The sequence below is a fragment of the Taudactylus pleione genome, unplaced genomic scaffold (genome assembly GCF_031769625.1).
Source record: "Taudactylus pleione unplaced genomic scaffold, aTauple2 ptg000111l, whole genome shotgun sequence".
NCBI lineage: Eukaryota > Metazoa > Chordata > Amphibia > Anura > Myobatrachidae > Taudactylus > Taudactylus pleione.
The window spans coordinates 4016189-4033377 of record NW_028284513.1 but is presented as its reverse complement, the minus strand read 5'-3'; positions in this window follow the sequence as shown (position 1 = coordinate 4033377).

The window sequence follows — 17189 nt, the reverse complement described above, 5'->3', positions numbered from 1 at the left end:
AAAATGTGTACGGACCGACTCATACGTCACTGGATGATCCTCTTTCCCTTCAAAATGCTCGCACAGCTTAGGGTCTGGCTTACTCGACCACATTGGCGATGGCCTTCTCCTCCATCCCGGCACTCCTCGATGTTGCTGCGATTAATCGCGGGTGGTCTGAACAGCAATTAGTGGTGGATTGAAAACCGGCTTGGTATGTGTTTTGAAAGTAGTTTTTTGTGTTAGCACAAAAGCGTACGCAGGTGGAAATCATAGCTGCTAATGTGATGATTACACAATCAATTTACATACATTTGTGGTACTTTCTTTGGGGCTCAATTTGTTGGTTAGGGCCTATTGTAACAATAATGTCATCATGTTTTTTTGGTTTTTACCTTTTTCTTTTGGCCTGTTGAATTTGCCTCGTTATGTTAAATTTGAAACGTTCCTTAAAGAGCCCTTTTTTGGGGGGCATGTAAAATGTGGTTCTTGCCAGTTTGTGCCTTTTGGACCTGGATTAAATGTAATCCATTTTGACAATAATGTGAGAATACAATGTCAGTTTTGTTTTTTGTTTTTATTGCTCAAACAAAAAATCACAATAAAATCAATTTTTGGCAAAGTTTTTTTGCAGGGTTCATTTCCAAAGTTACAATAATTGGGCCAACATAAAAGATTTAGGAAATGTAGAACACAAAATTAAAAACAATTCACAAGAAAGGAGAGGGAAGTTTTGACCAGAAAGGATTATGAGCCAAGCACAGAAGGAGTGTGGGAAAAGTCGCCATTGCTTTCACCGTTTTTTCACCCGTTTGGCTGGGGGAGGGAGGGCGCCAGACCGGGTCCGGGATGTCATCGGGCTTGCCTGTCCAGAGGCAGATGTTGTGGCCTCTGGACTAGGCACAGGGCTAGGCACATTTGGAGGATTGGCTGATGTTGTGCCAGAGGTGGAGGATCCTGATGTTCCGGCAGGAAGGGAGGTCGGCTCCACCATGTGCTGGCGAACGAGCTGCTCCAGGGCATTGGCGATGCGGATGTTGGCCCTGGTATTTTCCGCCAGGGCCTGACCAATGGTCACATTGGCCGCAGCATTTTGCTCCAGGGCCTCAGCCACCCATAGCAGACTGGCGTCCATCCTCTGCAGAATCTCCGTATGGAAAGCCGATTTGAAATTGAGTTCTGTGAGGAGGGCCACTGCCTGCGTGGGGGATTGCCCTGGACTGGCTTCTGCAGGGTCCTCAGCCGGATGTACTGGTTCCTCCCCTGCAGAGCCAGCAGAAATTCGGCGGCCAAGGCTCCCCTCTGGAGCAGACTCATCCGCCTGTGTCTCTGTTTGGAAAAATGAGAAAAGACTCACTTTAGAATCTACATATTGGCCCACTAACATTTCAGAGTTGGTGACATCACAAGATTTACCTGGTACAACATGAGGAGCCGCAAAGTCTGGCATGTCCGTATCCATGTTGGACACGCCTAACACCTCCACAGGCTGCACACACCCCTGTGCCAGCTCTTCTAAATCCGTCAACTCCAATGACACAGGGGTGGGACCCACACCTGTCCCCCTTGCATGCCTAGCCCTGTCCGCGAGTTTTTGCTTTAGGCGATATTTGAAGTCGGCCCATCTGTGGGATAAAATGGAAACCATTATCCTTTGTTTAAAATGGGGTTTGTTTTTAGGGGGGGGCAAGTGTTTACTTACCGCCGTTTGACATCCCGGGCTAGACGGACATAATCACCCACCCTATTGACAGCAACGGCTACCTCTTCCCACATTCTCCACTTCTGGCTTGTACTCATATTCCTGTCTGCCTGTGGCAGGATGTCCACACACTTCTGAATCAAAACCTCCATCTCCTTTCTTGTGAAATGTGGCTGCCTTTTTTTTTTGGCAGCTTTGGCCGGAATACTGGGCCCAGCAGCCTCTTCCATGTCATCCTCCTCACCTATTTGTGTAAATATTCAGATTTCTCAAATTCCCAACTTGCCCAATCTTATGTTTCAAATTAATCATTGAGACAAAATGCATGAAAGACTTACTGCCTGACTCTTGTCCATTGTTTCCCTGGTCTGTAGCCATGTCTGAGGTCCAAACAAGAAATACACCAGAATTTAAATATGTTTTCGTGACGTATTTATACATGCGTCCTTATTTTGCGGCCGCATCATTGATTGTGCGTTCCTATGATCCCTCCTTAATTTGTGCGGGAAACGAAACACTATTTATGGCTTGGTGTGTCTCGAGTCGAGGTTGTGTTTTTGGATTGTTGGAGGTTACCTTGGTTGGTTGGAGTTTCTTGTTTGCGGATTAAGGAGTTGGCGTTTGGAGTTTATTTTGTTTGCTAGATTTGCGTTTTGATTTTCCGTTCGCTTTTTTTTTTTTTGGCTCGTTTCTTGATTTGGTAAGTTTTGTGAAGTCTAACTTTGGTTCAATTGGTGTCTCATTGTGTTTCTTCTTGTTTTTAATTTTTTGATCCATAATTTCATCTCTTTTAGGTTTTTTTTTATTTCGGACCCAAAGACCTTTTGATTTGGAATCTTATATATTTGCTCTTGGTAAGTCCATTTTTTAACTTGTATTTGCAAACTAATTAGCGCGCTTTTTTGGCTTACATTTCAACCCATTTTGATGTACTGTGTGCAATGTCGTTTTGCTCTTTGGCCAAATGTGTGTTTCGCCTATTTTATGTTTTGTCTAGCACAAAATTTAGAAACATAAATGCACAGACTAAACTTTTTCTAATTATTTTTGGGATTAATTTCAGTTTGGACGTATCATGACAATACCCCGGCATGTAAGCAGCAATGGATGGTATCATCAAGCTAAGTTGTTCTTAATTTTCTTTTGCCATTTCAGGTTGATCTTGGGCGGATTGTTCTGGCCATGCTCCCGGAAGCCGACCAACCTCAATCTCGTCCCAGGCGTAGGCATCGTAGGCGTGCAAGGCCCAAGATATTTCGAACACGTGTCACCCTTTTTGGAATGCCCGATGATGAGGTTTTAAGACGCTACCGTCTTCCTCCCAAAATCATCATAGACACTCTCTCATTAATAGAGAGTGATCTTGAGCGGCAAATTGACAGTCCAACAGCAATACCACCACTTACGCAATTTATGGCGGTGTTACATTTCTGTGCCTCAGGATCGTTTCAAACAACGGTGGGAATAGTGGCGGGCATCTCACAATCCTCCTTTTCCAGGATCCTGAGGGCAGTGATGGAGGCACTTTTCAAGCACCTCCATCATTTTATTAAAATGCCTTTGGATATGGGTGCCCTTAGTGTGGCCAAGGCCAATTTTTACCAAATAGCTGGCTTCCCACACATCATAGGGGTTGTGGATGGTACTCACATACCACTTCAGCCTCCAGCACGGCTGGAGGCCATATTTCGCAACCGTAAACACTATCACTCCCTGAATGTAATGGTGGTATGTGATGCCTCCCTCCAGATCCTGTCCCTGAATGCAAAATTACCAGGAAGTGCACATGACTCCTTCGTCATCCGGCAATCAAGGATATGGCACAAATTAAACAACCTACAAGCTGGTGATGCGTGGCTTCTGGGTAAGTGGAGACCTTTAGTACATAACAATGTTAAGCTGGATACACAGTGATCCTGATGTTGTCTATTCTTTTTCACAGGAGACAGTGGATACCCTTGCATGCCCTGGCTACTCACTCCTTATTTGGCTCCCACACCAGGTCCACAAAGTGAGTTTAATACCGCACTTACAGCCACCAGGCAAGTGGTGGAGCACTGTATCGGCCTTTTAAAAGGCCGATTCAGATGCCTCCACCGCTCTGGTGGCGAGCTCATGTATTTGCCGGATATGGTTTCGAAAATTGTGGTCCTGTGTGGGATCTTTCACAACATCGCCATAAGGAGTGGTGTTCCAATGCAGCCAGAGGATGCCTTACCTGAGGATGGCCCCCCCGAGGTTGGTCAGAGGTCAGTATGTGGGGGGGCCATACGCGATGATGTGGTGGCCCGATATTTTAGGTAATTATTGACCAAACAACAGTGTGTATACCCAATGTGTTACGGTTTTTTAGCGTTCATCTTTTTTGATAATAATTCTTGCACCATCTTCTGTTTGTTTGCATAATCTTTGGCACTCCCACGATGACTACTTCCTGCTACCCTTCAAAAACCTTTATGTGGAAACTTCTGGAATATATTATGACACCAATATTGCAACGCCATATTTTTGAAATCACGTGGGCATGGACCTTCGTCAACCAGTTCTTGATTTGTTGTGTGTTTGTTTCGTGTTTTTGGTATGTGGTGTATTTCTGATTATCACTGTGTGTTTTGTTTGTGAGTGACCACTTTGTATTTTGATTTCTGTTGTGAATAAATATTTGGAGAGTGTAATTTGTTTCCTTTTTGGGCACATTAGAAGCAAGTGTAAACAAACTCCCAAACGTTAATTTTACCTAAGGGGTAACCCAGTAATGAAGCAAGTGGAGCTAAAATGTAATATGTTTTTGGGGTACTAACCAACACACCAAGGAATCCTGTACAATCAGTTGCCTTCGTAAGATTGTCCTAAGCAGATTGGCCACCAAATAGGAACCTGAAAAATGTTGTAAACTATCATGTTGGCCACCCCAAAAAAGGAAAATGACATTGGTACTGGGAGGTGTTTCTTGTGCCTGTTTGCATTCAAAATACAACACACAATCTGTAGTGAGATTCTGTGGCAATCCTTGCTTGAAGAGTCTACTTATGTCAGTGTAAAGAATCTTGGATGTACTAAAAACGCATGAGACAGAGCTTGAATTAAAACTGATTTATTAGGAAACAATTAGAAAAAAGAAAAAAAAAAAAAACTTAAAAGCTTGTGGCCAAAAATAACATTACACGGATAAAACCCAGCACCCCAAAATGTCCTAGGCCAAAAATACAAGGGCCCTAAAAAAATGCACACAGGTGTGATATGTGTATGGTGACATCAGCAGGAACAGGTAAAGAGAACCCCCAAAAATACCCTAAGGCGACAGAAAGCCAACAAAACTGGGGACGACACATGATTACATACAAACAGTTTGTGATGCCCAAAATAAAATTAAAAAACATACCGTTCTCCAAAACGCCAGAGCCAGAAGCCACTCCCTGGACCACCTCGGAGGTGGCTACATTCCCCAAACCTAGGGGCAGGGTGTTTGACGAATCCTGGGAAGGGGTATTTGGAGGAGGGACGGATGGAGGAGAGGGGGAATTGGGCTGGAGGGGAAGTAGACCTGAAATCTCGGCCACAGGGTCTGGGGAGGAGGGGGTAATTGAGGAATTGGGGGTTGGAGAGAGGGGCCAGGACCGGCGTCTTGTCTGGCGATGACGCCGTAGTCTTTGCTGTGCCCCTAAAAAATGAAAAAAATATTGTGGTTAGTTTCAACAGGAATCCAAAATAAAAAAACAAAAACAAAAAAAAAATACAATGACTAAATAGGACAGACATGAAAACATGCACATGCAAATATGACTACAATGACTCAATAGGACAGACATGAAAACATGCACATGCAGATATGACTACAATGACTCAATAGGACCGACATGAAAACATGCACATGCAGATATGACTACAATGACTCAATAGGACAGACATGAAAAAATGCACATGCAGATATGACTACAATAACTCAATAGGACAGACATGAAAACATGCACATGCAGATATGACTACAATGACTCAATAGGACAGACATGAAAACATGCACATGCAGATATGACTACAATGACTCAATAGGACAGACATGAAAACATGCACACGCAGTTAGGGCCCACAAGATAAACTTGAAAACCACAGTCCAGAAAACTTACTTTCCGCAATCTGCATGCGAAAGCATGCCAGCAAGCGGGGCGTACGCCGGTGCAGGTCCGACCACCTGCGCTCCAGCTGGCCAATATGTCGGCGTGAGCCGAAGGAGCGCAGGCGGCGACGTACCTCCGCATATGCGGAACGCTTTCGGCTATTTGAGATGGGTGGAGGCTGACTGGTGATCCGCCTGTCCATCACCTCCGTCAGCACCAGCAGTTCGCGCCTGGTGAATGCGGCGGATCTCATGATGGCAATGGTGTTTTTTTGGCAAAATATTTTTAATAAAGCACCCCAAAAAAATTTGATTGGCTAATGTATTTGGGAAATTAACAGGACAAATTCTATTGGTTAGTGTATGAGTCATGTGTTCGACAGGGCCACAAATCTCTTGAGAGTTATGATAGGCTTGATGCAGTGACATGCGTAAGCAAATTTAAATAAATAAATGAACCACAGAAAATTTGTGGGGATACAAACAAATAGAACAATTGTTTAATTGGGGCTAACATGTCTTTTGAACAATAAAAGCGAAGGTTTCAGCCATACGTATTCTGCGAGCAAACACAAACACGGACAAGATTAAAGTTTATTGCATTGTGTTGAAAAAAAAAAAACAATTAAGCTAATTGATACATTGATTGGCATGATACGATTGAGGGAGCTAGGCAGAAAAAACGAGCAGGTAATCGGAATCTGACAGTCCCACTTCCGGTTTGTACTTGTGCGTGCTTTCCCTTCAAGCCATTTCGGGGATGTACGCTCGCTATTTGGCACGTTCGTTAGTTAGAGGAGGGGTCGGCTGAGTTTGGGGCGGATTTTTAGCTGCGTACGAAAATACGAGCGAGTGCTTGAATTTAAATATTTTTTTACGTACGCCGAACGTACGTACGCCCAATTGCGAGTGGGTCTGAATCAGGGCCATAGTGTCCATAATAATACATATATCCATGCTGGTATAAAAGTGAAAAGTAATCTTGCTGTAAGTAGTGTGGGAAAAATAGCAGCAGTGAAATGCTAAATAGCAAACAGGTACAGTAGCCAAAGAATCAATAGGGAAAAAAATAAAAAAAATAACTCAATTGGCCCTCAGTATAAATTTTAGACAGTCATTGCCCAATGCTACCTCTCCTGCCCTGACCTCTTCTATTTTGTGACCAAAAGTCTCTCTGCTGTATCCAAATTGATGTTCTAATGCTACCGAAGTTTAACAATTCAAAAACAGAGCTGATCAACTTTTCAGCACTATGTTAATAATCAAAGAATTCTTTGAAACAATAGTTTGTACGCCTAACATATTTTACACTAGCTGAGGTACTCAGCATTGCTCAGGTTTAAATCTTCAAGTTATTAAGTTTTATTATGTGATGTCATCCAAATCCATCCAGTGGAAGGCCCAGAACAGACTCCCTGGGTAAAAGTTCTGCTTGGTGTACTCCGCCGTGAGGTCCTACTGGGACCACAATCTCTCCATTAGGCATCACAGACCAATTGCCACCCCTCTGTGAATTTTTCATCCAAATCCATCCAGTGGAAAGCCCAGAACAGGCTCCCCGGGTCAAAGTTCTGCCCAGCGTCCCTGGGTCAAAGTTCTGCCCAGCATACACCAACGGGAGGTCCAACCGGGACCCTATTCCCCCTAAAACCTGGCCAGGATCCAATTGAACCACCTCATGTTGGTTTCATCCCAATCAGTGCATAACCAGACAGACAAACACATCGGCTTCTGAGGAAGGAAAACTAATGTTTGAAATGCGTTACACTGTACGTATGGACTGTGATCAGTGACAGCTATTGGGAACTTGTGGATGATCTACTGGAAATGAACACACCAATCCCGGGTAGTGTGAGATCGTGTGTCCTAATTCCACTTGGACCCTGTGTAGGCATACCCATAACCCATGAAATGCTGACTGGATTAGTACTATATTCATCTATGAGTACTATATGATTGTTTTTTTATGTCTATTGTGAGTGCATTATATAAATTAAATTTACCCTTTTATTAAAAGGTCTCTGCACTAGCACTTTTTTCTCTATGTATCTCCCCGATTCCCTTACCGAGGGGTACTTGGAAAGTGGGGGATACATTTTTATCTTCCAGATTGAATTTGGTGGAAGGTATTCTACTGTTCACATGATTGTAATACCTCCTGGACAATTATTTCCTGGGAATCAAGTGGACAGAAAACATGTTTTTAGAACAGGGTGATTACTATTTATTATATATCTTGTCAGAATGTGTTTTTAGTATTAGCGCCTATTGTGACATTTTATTATTTTTGTTATTAACCATGTATTTTGAGGGTGCTTATGAAAATTCCTTTTAAAGTGTTTAGTCGGCTGCTTGTATACTAATATTGCGTAATCTTAACCACCTTTATTTATTACAGACAAACCAAAAAATAGACCAATTAATTTTATATATAAGATTTCTGATAAAAAAAGGTTATTATTACTAACAAAAGGCAATAATTGCAATATATGCAGTGACACTAATAAGAAAAGGTTATTAGAAAACATGCAATGATGGACTATAGTCTGGTTGAAGTAAAAATTTTGGAGATAAAACCAAATCCCTCCTCCCCAAAATAAAATAAATAAATTAAAAATGTAGTTAGGAAATTAGATTTGAGACTATAAAGAACTGAGCGATTAGTAGCAGAAGAAAAAGCACAAATATAGTGCAAGAGGTTGACATGATGAGTAGTGTGTGTCATTCTGAGTACAGCCAACAGCCCAGGTAAAACTCACTAAATACTCTGGACAGTGATATAAATACTCCAGACAGTGATATAAGCAGTGCCATCTCTCTTAACGAACGGGATGCAGTCAGGACCAATTATGTGATTGCAGCCATTTTATATTTGTATGGATATGGCTGTATTGTACAATCATTATTTGTCAGGAGTTTTCACTTAAATATTGCATCACATAAGAAGGGTACATATTATATGTTACCATTGTTGTGGCGTTATCAGTGATTGTATGACTCTCCATCCAAAACAAAATCTTGATGAGTGCTCGGTATTGTGATTCATCATCCATCTTTTTATCATTAACGACCTGTCATGAGTAAAGACCTATTTAGGGTTCAGTAGATCCACTAAATAAACAAGGCACATGATACACAGCGTTTCAGATTTCTTCAAGTACAATGTTTACAATAATTACCTTTGCATGCCTTTTCTATCACAGTCCCTCCTTTGCCTATTGTATCGTGTTTCTCATTGTACATGTTTATTACATGTTTGATATGAGCGCACTTTCCTTGTGATTGCAGCCATCACTGTCCCAATTTCCATCGCACCCAGAGAAAACTGGGACATAGTTATCTGAACTTTCTGGGCAACTTGGCAGCAGAGGCAATTTCCAATCAGCATATCTCAGTAAAGTGTTCTCTAAATAATGTATATAAGTGGAAACAGAAACAGACACTCTGAAAAGACATAAAGAAATGATGTCTGGCAGTTCTTCATACAATAGGGCAGCTCTGACGGTTGACATTATCTGTTTAGAACATTTATTCATCACCAAATAAAATCTGACAAATGGTCTGGAGTAGTTCCATGCTCACTGTGCAGATGTTGTCTGCAGCTAGCAGTTCATAAATCAGCATTATTCATAAAACAAAACTTATCTCACTTTGGTGGCCAAATAAGAGCAAATTACTGTGCCCGAAATAAAATCTGTGATACTCATACAAAACCGCAGAGCACAATTGAATGTAAACTGTGAGGGTTGCTGCAATATGCAGACAAAATGTACAGTATGAGGTGAAAGCTCTTCCCTCAGTGTACCTTGATTTGCTTATTGAGTTTATTATGACTTTTCTAGTAGTCTGATAAATCTGTGAATTCAAATATTGTGAATGTTTGACATTTCCTCATGCTTTATCCTTATATGCCATCGTAATATACATGAAAATGTTATTGGGTACTGTAATTACCTCACAGCAGTCTGGATTAGAGATTAGAGAATTTAGCAGAACTGTTCTGCTGAACTTTTACCTCATTCCGCATTCGGCCTTAATATTCTGTACATTTCTACTGTAGCACTTCCTAACCCAGCCACACTACGGAGCAGAGATAGCTGACTGTCTCGCCTCAGCTCTATTCATAGACAACAAATTCAGCATTGGGCAAACTTTTAAATTCCGTGCAAAATACAGATGTGTCCACATAGATCTTACTTAATTGCGTGTTAAACAGCCCTTCTAGTCACTCCATGCCAAGGCATGACTCGGTAGCGCTGAGCATATTGTTTGTGCGACTTTTTACCTTCAAACGCATCTTATCAGCAAAGCAATGCGATAAAGGAAGCACAATCAGCGTCTGCTGATTAAAATTATATGCGGCATGCCTATATTCTGTGTGCGACTGTGGCTGTATCTGCATATAAAATGCTACGTTACAGTGTCACAGCAGCTGAAGGTAAAAAAATAAAAAGGTAAAAAGTTGCACGAAAAAATGGTCTGCTCTGCCGAGTTGCACATCGAACATTTGCACATCTTAACAATTAATGGGGCTCATTCTGAGTCAGACACATGATCATACACGGCCATATTTCCATCTGGTCATGGATATCTGCTTACTACATTATGGTAACACCATTTGTGTAATAGAAAACTGTGTGACTGCATGTGGAAGCTTATCACACCGACAGTTCTTACATCCACTGCCTCAGCCATTATCATTAGTATCTGGATTTGCGCCAGTTCCATGCTGGCTGGAAAAAATCTGGATGTACAGATGTCTCATCTCCGGCCGCACACTGCGAATGAGCATGGAAGTCGTCTGACACGCCCACTACACTTCCATGATTCTCCAACAAGACAGGAAAGCTCTGTGTGATTGCAAGGTTGTCACCCAATGACCACCCAAAAACACCCATTTTACAGATAGTGTTGTCCGTTGATGAGTGAATCAATCCGTACGCACTAGTGATCTCCGTCCATGTGTGTTTCTTCATTCCTTTATTTAGTTAGTTGGTCTTTGTTTGTTTTTAGGGACTAGATGGGCCTCATTGGTGTTGGTATACGGGAGGTGGGTGTTGGGACTGTTTTGGTTGCTTTACTGATGGGAGTTGTACTGCCCCTTTCCATTTTTTACCTTAAATGTTCTTGGTAATGTTGCCAAGATTTGGAATGTATGTCGGCTGAATGACAAGATCAAATGTTACTTTGTCTAACGTCAGTTTAAAGCTGAGGACCCTGGGAAAGTTTCTCTTTTGGAAACTCAATTGATGGGTGGTAAGATGCTCTCCATGAAGCAGCCATAGGTGTTATGGTCTTTTCACTACTCATTCTAGAGGACTGTCTGTTCTTATTAGTAAATCCTTAAGTTTGTCTGCCACAAAGTGCAGGTGGATCCCTTAAGACGCTTTGCCTTTCTCAGTGGGTAGATCCATGCCTCACCATTTGTTTTATTGGCAATTTGCATTCCCCACCTTATGGTTTAGAGGTCCTTGCTAAGGGCTTTGATTTTCTGGCTGAATTCCTACAGTCCAGGTTATTTGTGTGGAGGATTTCAAAAAAGTTCTGGATGATGAGTTGAATAGACAGAAGGAGGGCCCGTATCTTCTTCATAGTGGGTTCTCCCCTTTTTCCTGTCTTGTTTATAGGATGGGGTTATTGGATGCTTGGCAATATTAATATTCTCAGGTGTGGTATTATTCCTGCTTCTCCCCCTCTCATTATACTTTTCTCTGCATAGTTATGGGTTTAGTATCCTGCATTTTACTCCCTGCTTTACAGTCTGCATCTTATTTGTCCCATGGCTATCCGGATCACGCCTCTTGGTTGTTGACCTTTGATTTCTATTTTTCTAGGGGAGCCATCTTTTGGAGATTTAACCCCTTTTGGTTGATGCAGATGGGAGCGAATTTTGAATTGCTGGTAGCTTGGGATGGGTTCTTGGGAACAATTCCTGTTTAACTAATCCCCCCCTTCCTTAATTTTGGATCTGTTTAAAGCCTTCCTTCGGTGCACTTTAATTTCCCTGTGGCCCATTAAGATTTTTCATAAGAAATAGCAGGCAGGATTGGAGCAGAGAAGTTGGGACCTGGAAGAGCAATATCTTGACAGTCGCCTTACTGTTGATAGGTCGGAATGGCTTGTTGTTCAAAAAGAAAGGAAGGATTTCCTTGATAAATCTAGATACAGACTCCTTTTTTCGCACATGACCACTATAACCAGGCTGATAGGGATAGTACAGTTATGACCTTTATGGCTCGTGATGGTTCCATCCTTCCCACTGTGCACACTTTGGTTGGTGCTGATGCTGTTACTGTTACTTATACTATTTTTGGAATATTTCAATAATGTTTTATGGGAGTTTATGCTTCTCAGGTGTTTTATTCCCTGGTTTATTTGGAATCCTCTTTGATTCCTGATCCTACTTGAATCAGATTCTGTTTGCTCCTGGTAGCCGGGACTATTTGAACTCCCCCATTTTACCTGTGGAGGATGCTATTAAGTCCTTTCCTAGTGGCAAGGCTCCAGGTGTGGATGGTCTCTCTATTGAACTGTATAATACCCACCTTGGCTATTTTGTCCCCAAATTGTTAGAGACATTTTAATGCATGTCAGAAATTGGTACCTTGCCCCACTCCAAAGCAGAGGCTTTGATTGTGGTCCTGCCCAAGCCTGGAAAGAGATCCAATTTATCCCGACTAATACAGACCTATTTTACTTATTATCCACAGAGTTTAAGATTTTGACAAAAATATTAGCCATACAATTGAGTAAGGTGATTTTGGAGATTATGTATCCTGACTAAACCAGTATTATGCTTGTAATTCGACTTTGACTAATCTCAGACACCTTTATTCTTATCTCCAACTGTGCCATGAGGGCTGGGATGATACCTTGGTGGATTCCTTGGATGCCGCCAAGGCATTTGATTCGGTAGAATGGCCATTACTTTGGGCTGTATATTACAGGTTTGGAGTGGGGGAGGGATTTCTTGTCTGGATTAAACTACTATGTTATTGTCCTGCAGCACAAATTCGAGTGAATGGGCTTGTTACAGATCCCTTCGCCCTTGGCCGTGCTACCCGTTAGGGTTGTTTGTTATCTCCCTCTTTATTCACCATTGCCATAGAGCTTGTGCCATACATGCCTTTCCTGTTATCTATGTCTCTTCAAGTTATTTTGGCAATGGTTAATGTGTTTTGTTACTATTTTGATTAATTGGGGTAAGTTAGTGGTGTTTTCTGTGTTTCCCACCTTTTCTCAGCCATCTGCATATTCTATCCTGTTACGATGATGTACTCTGGTTCCTCTTTCACCCCATTACAATTTTTACGTGAGGAATCTCCTGTAACAGGTTGTCTTTCACTGCCGCTGTCAAAATGCAGATATCAATTAAGCATTCTGCATAGAAGGATGTAACATCCTATTATATTGTGTAGCAACTTAACAAGATTTATATACTGTCAATGGAAGGGGCCCAGATGCTATCAGCCAATCAGAAAATGCTGGTACTTGTTATCATCATCAATGCATAATTTGCAATAGGGTTCGTCAGGCACATATATACAAATCTACCTTGTCTCTTTAAGTGTAGGGAACATTAAATTAGACCAAATCTGCATAGAGACTCAAGCTTAAGTCTTTTTGGTGCGCATGTATGGAACAGCATATGTTATGCATAAAAACACACATACGCCGAGAGGAGGGGGGAGGGTACTGATTACCCAGGCCCGAAGTTGTTGGAGGGGCCCGGGTCAGCTGCTGACCTTTGCATGTGAATTTAGCCATGCCTCCCAGTACCTGGGCCCCACTCGGCTCTCAAAGGCTCTACACATACAGCCCACTCTACATGAGTCCGAATCAGTGGTGTTCATGATGCTCAGGTAGCAGGTTTATGCAGTTTATGAAGGAAAATAAAAATATAAATAGGGATATACCTTCAGATTTTAAGATTGTGTGAACAGGGCCCCCTCCCCTTTGTTTTTAGTACATAATATGTTAACTACGTACATGCAGTATTGTGTATTTGCATATAAGTATGTGAAACCCTTAACTTGCTTGAACTAGTCTGCATTGATGTAACATATTGCCAGTTATATTCCCCCTGTTCTGTGCTACAGAACCCTTGTGGTGCTTTTTAAATAAGTATACTGAATCCTGGATGCACTTAGTGATTTTCCTAGGTTCATACCTTAAATCCAAATATTGACTTCTCCTTCATCTTAGTGCACAGGAGACAGAGTTTAAGCAAGCTAAGACATTGGTACAATGTATATTAAGGAGCTGCATTTAAGCTGCCAGATAAACTATCCAGTGGGTTGTAGTATATAAACTGAAACTGCTGTCAATATTCGGCAATGTGCAGTGGACTTAAAAATCTTAAATACAGTAGAAGTCATTGCTTATCCAACAAATCTGTGAGACAGAATGCCTATCTCACAGATTTGTTGTATAAGCTTTGATTTTGGAGTATAAGGTGATCACTCTAGAGGCAGTTTTTGTTCTGGTAGCTCATTTTGCGCAATATTGGGACACTGTTTTGAACCATATTTTCACTACAAGTCATTACCTGCTGGCTGACTGCTGCTCATCCTCTCAGCACAACACATCCCAACTCCAGTCCCAGTCTTCACCGCAGCCTGGCCTGCAGCTGTGACATCAGTTATTAGAATACTTTGGTGCCTGGGTGACCATGGACAGAGTGTGGCAACATGACCTACGATGTCACGCCGCCATGCGGCCGTTGATAGGGTCACACCCAGGCAGTGTCTGGTCCACTGGAAGTGCCCAGTGCTGCCCGAGCAACAGCTGAGCATGATCAGTGGTCTAAAACAATGGGCACGCCCCCCTCCCTACGGCCCTCTTCTCCTTTCCTAGAAGCTCCGCCCCCCCAGCACGGTCATTGTTATACACTGAGTCTATGCGGGGGGCGGGGCACATCTGAGTCAGCCCAGCATGCCCTTGTTCCTAACATTAAAAAAACAAACTGCTATGTTTATGTAAAAAGTGTTTCATGCAATACCATAGAACAGTTTAAAAGCCACAATGAAAACAATAAAAACAATATTTATATCCTCTTTTGTGGAATGTTCGTGGTTCCGGTTACCTCTGCAGGATTATAATAAAAAGCCTTCTGGAGTGGTGCTGTGTTCTCCGGGCAATGTGCACCGGACCCTAAGCTAAAGCTGTCCCTAAGTTCCCAGGCTGGTCGTCTAATGCATCCATAAGGTCACTTCCGCTATGACGTGCCCAAACTTCCGATTTCTCCACTCGTCAGCTACCAACACGTTTTGTGCCTCAGCACTTTTTCAAGGATAGTGACACTGTGTCTGTGGTTCCTTTTTATTCCGGATAACTTCTAAAAAACTTTATTGTTCTTGTTTTTAAAACAGAAATGTTTTTCCAGGAAGTAGTAAAAAATGGTAGCAACCTTATGGTGAACAATAGGTATTGCATTTTCGTTGTGTGTGTATGATAAAAAGTATGCAGGATATATATATATTATTCTTCAAGTGCAGGATGGGGGATACAAAGTATATAAATATCTATATAAAGGAACATGTACTGTAAATAAAATATTTGTGCAAAATGGAAAAAATAAAAACTCATCCTAGAAAGGGTTTTTTCTCATAAAAAGGGATTAAGGGCCTTGCAAGCGGGTCGATGGTGGCCCAGTGCGAATGCGCATGCAAGCAGGCTCCGTCATGCACATGCGCGAGACCCGGATAGCAACGGGTAAACCATCGCTCCGGGTCTCGTACCAAAGGGGGCGTGCTGTCGATGTTGAGTGACAGCACGCCCCCTTGGGTGGGCAGGCCGGGGGCGTGGCTGCCCAGACGGAGGCGTTCCCATGGTAACGCCTACCGTCTGGGGCCAGCCACACTGACATCACAAGTGATGTCAGTGGGAGTGCTTTTGGCTCTGTTAGAGCCGAAAGCATTCTGGGGCTTGCAGCAACGAGACCCTACCACAAGGGTCTCGTAGCAAGCCCGATGGTCGCGATGGTCTTGACCATCGCGACCATATTCCTGGCCGCTTGCTATAGCTGTGGGTGGTCACCCACAGCTATGCGAGTGGCCAGGAGGCCACTCTAAAAAAACAGAAGGACGGCCCTGATTCAGAGTGAGCGCTCTGTCAGAGCGTCCGGCTCTGAATCAGGCCCTAAGTTCAATATCGATATTCAGACCGTGGGGTTTTAGTGTTTTTAAATAAAAAATCCATTTGGTTTAAATTTATTAGGTCCCTCCTCTCCAATTTTTTTGTATTTTTTGTATTCCCATAAACTGCAGGCTGGAAGGATTTCTGTTGTGGTTTTCTGAGTAGTGCTGGGAGACACTCTGGGTTTGGAGACCTCTTCTGATATTATATATATGCTCCCCAATTCTAGTTTTTAGTCTTCTTTTAGTTTGGCCCACATACTGATGACCGCAGGGACACTTTAGAAGATAAATAACTCCTTCTGAATCACAGGATACTGGTCTCTCAATTCATATTAGGTAATTGCAAAAATGCAATACCATTATTAACCATGAGGTTGCCACCATTTTTTACTACTTCCTGGAAAAACATTTCCGTTTTAAAAACAAGTACAATAAAGTTTTTTTAAAAGTTTTATAGAAGTTATCCGGAATAAAAAGGAACCTCAGACACAGTGTCACTATACTTATAAGAGTGCTGAGGCACGAAGCGCGTTGGCAGCTGATGAGTGGAGAAACCGGAAGTTCGGGCACGTCATAGCGGAAGTGACTCGACAAATGCGCGATGAGACCAGCCTTAGGGACAGCTTTAGCTTAGGGTCCAGAGCACATTGCCTGGAGAACACAGCACCACTCCAGAAGGCTTTTTATTGGAATCCTGCAGAGGTAACCAGATCCGCAATATAACCTCCCGGGGGGGTGCCTAAACCTAAGTCCCCCCCGGGAGCCCTAAACCTAACCCTTACCCCCCACCGCGGCTATCTGCGCTCGGCGCCCGGTATCCCTTCGATCGGTCTAGATTTAGACGCCTGTCTTTTAACCCTCGCCAGGATTTAGTAGTCTGGAAGCCGGTGATAGGCATTGCGTCCGCCGGCTTCCCTTACATTTACGGAATACAGCAACAATTGTCTCTTGTTAGAATAAACATTGTAACATACTAGTGATACTGTTGCCCTTATCCCTTATGCTATATAATAAGGAAGTTCTGGGTGGATGAAATTATCAGGTTCTCTGTAATAGGAGTTACTCTGGGAAATCCTATATAAATCTTCCTCATATAACGGCAATGATATTTGTGTCAATTATATAGTACACTTCTAGAGACTAATTAACTGTATATTAATTCCCCACATATGGACAACACACTCGATCTATATAATCACTAGGAATAAGAGACATGGGGGTAAATTTACTATTGGTCGATTTGCAGGTCGATTTG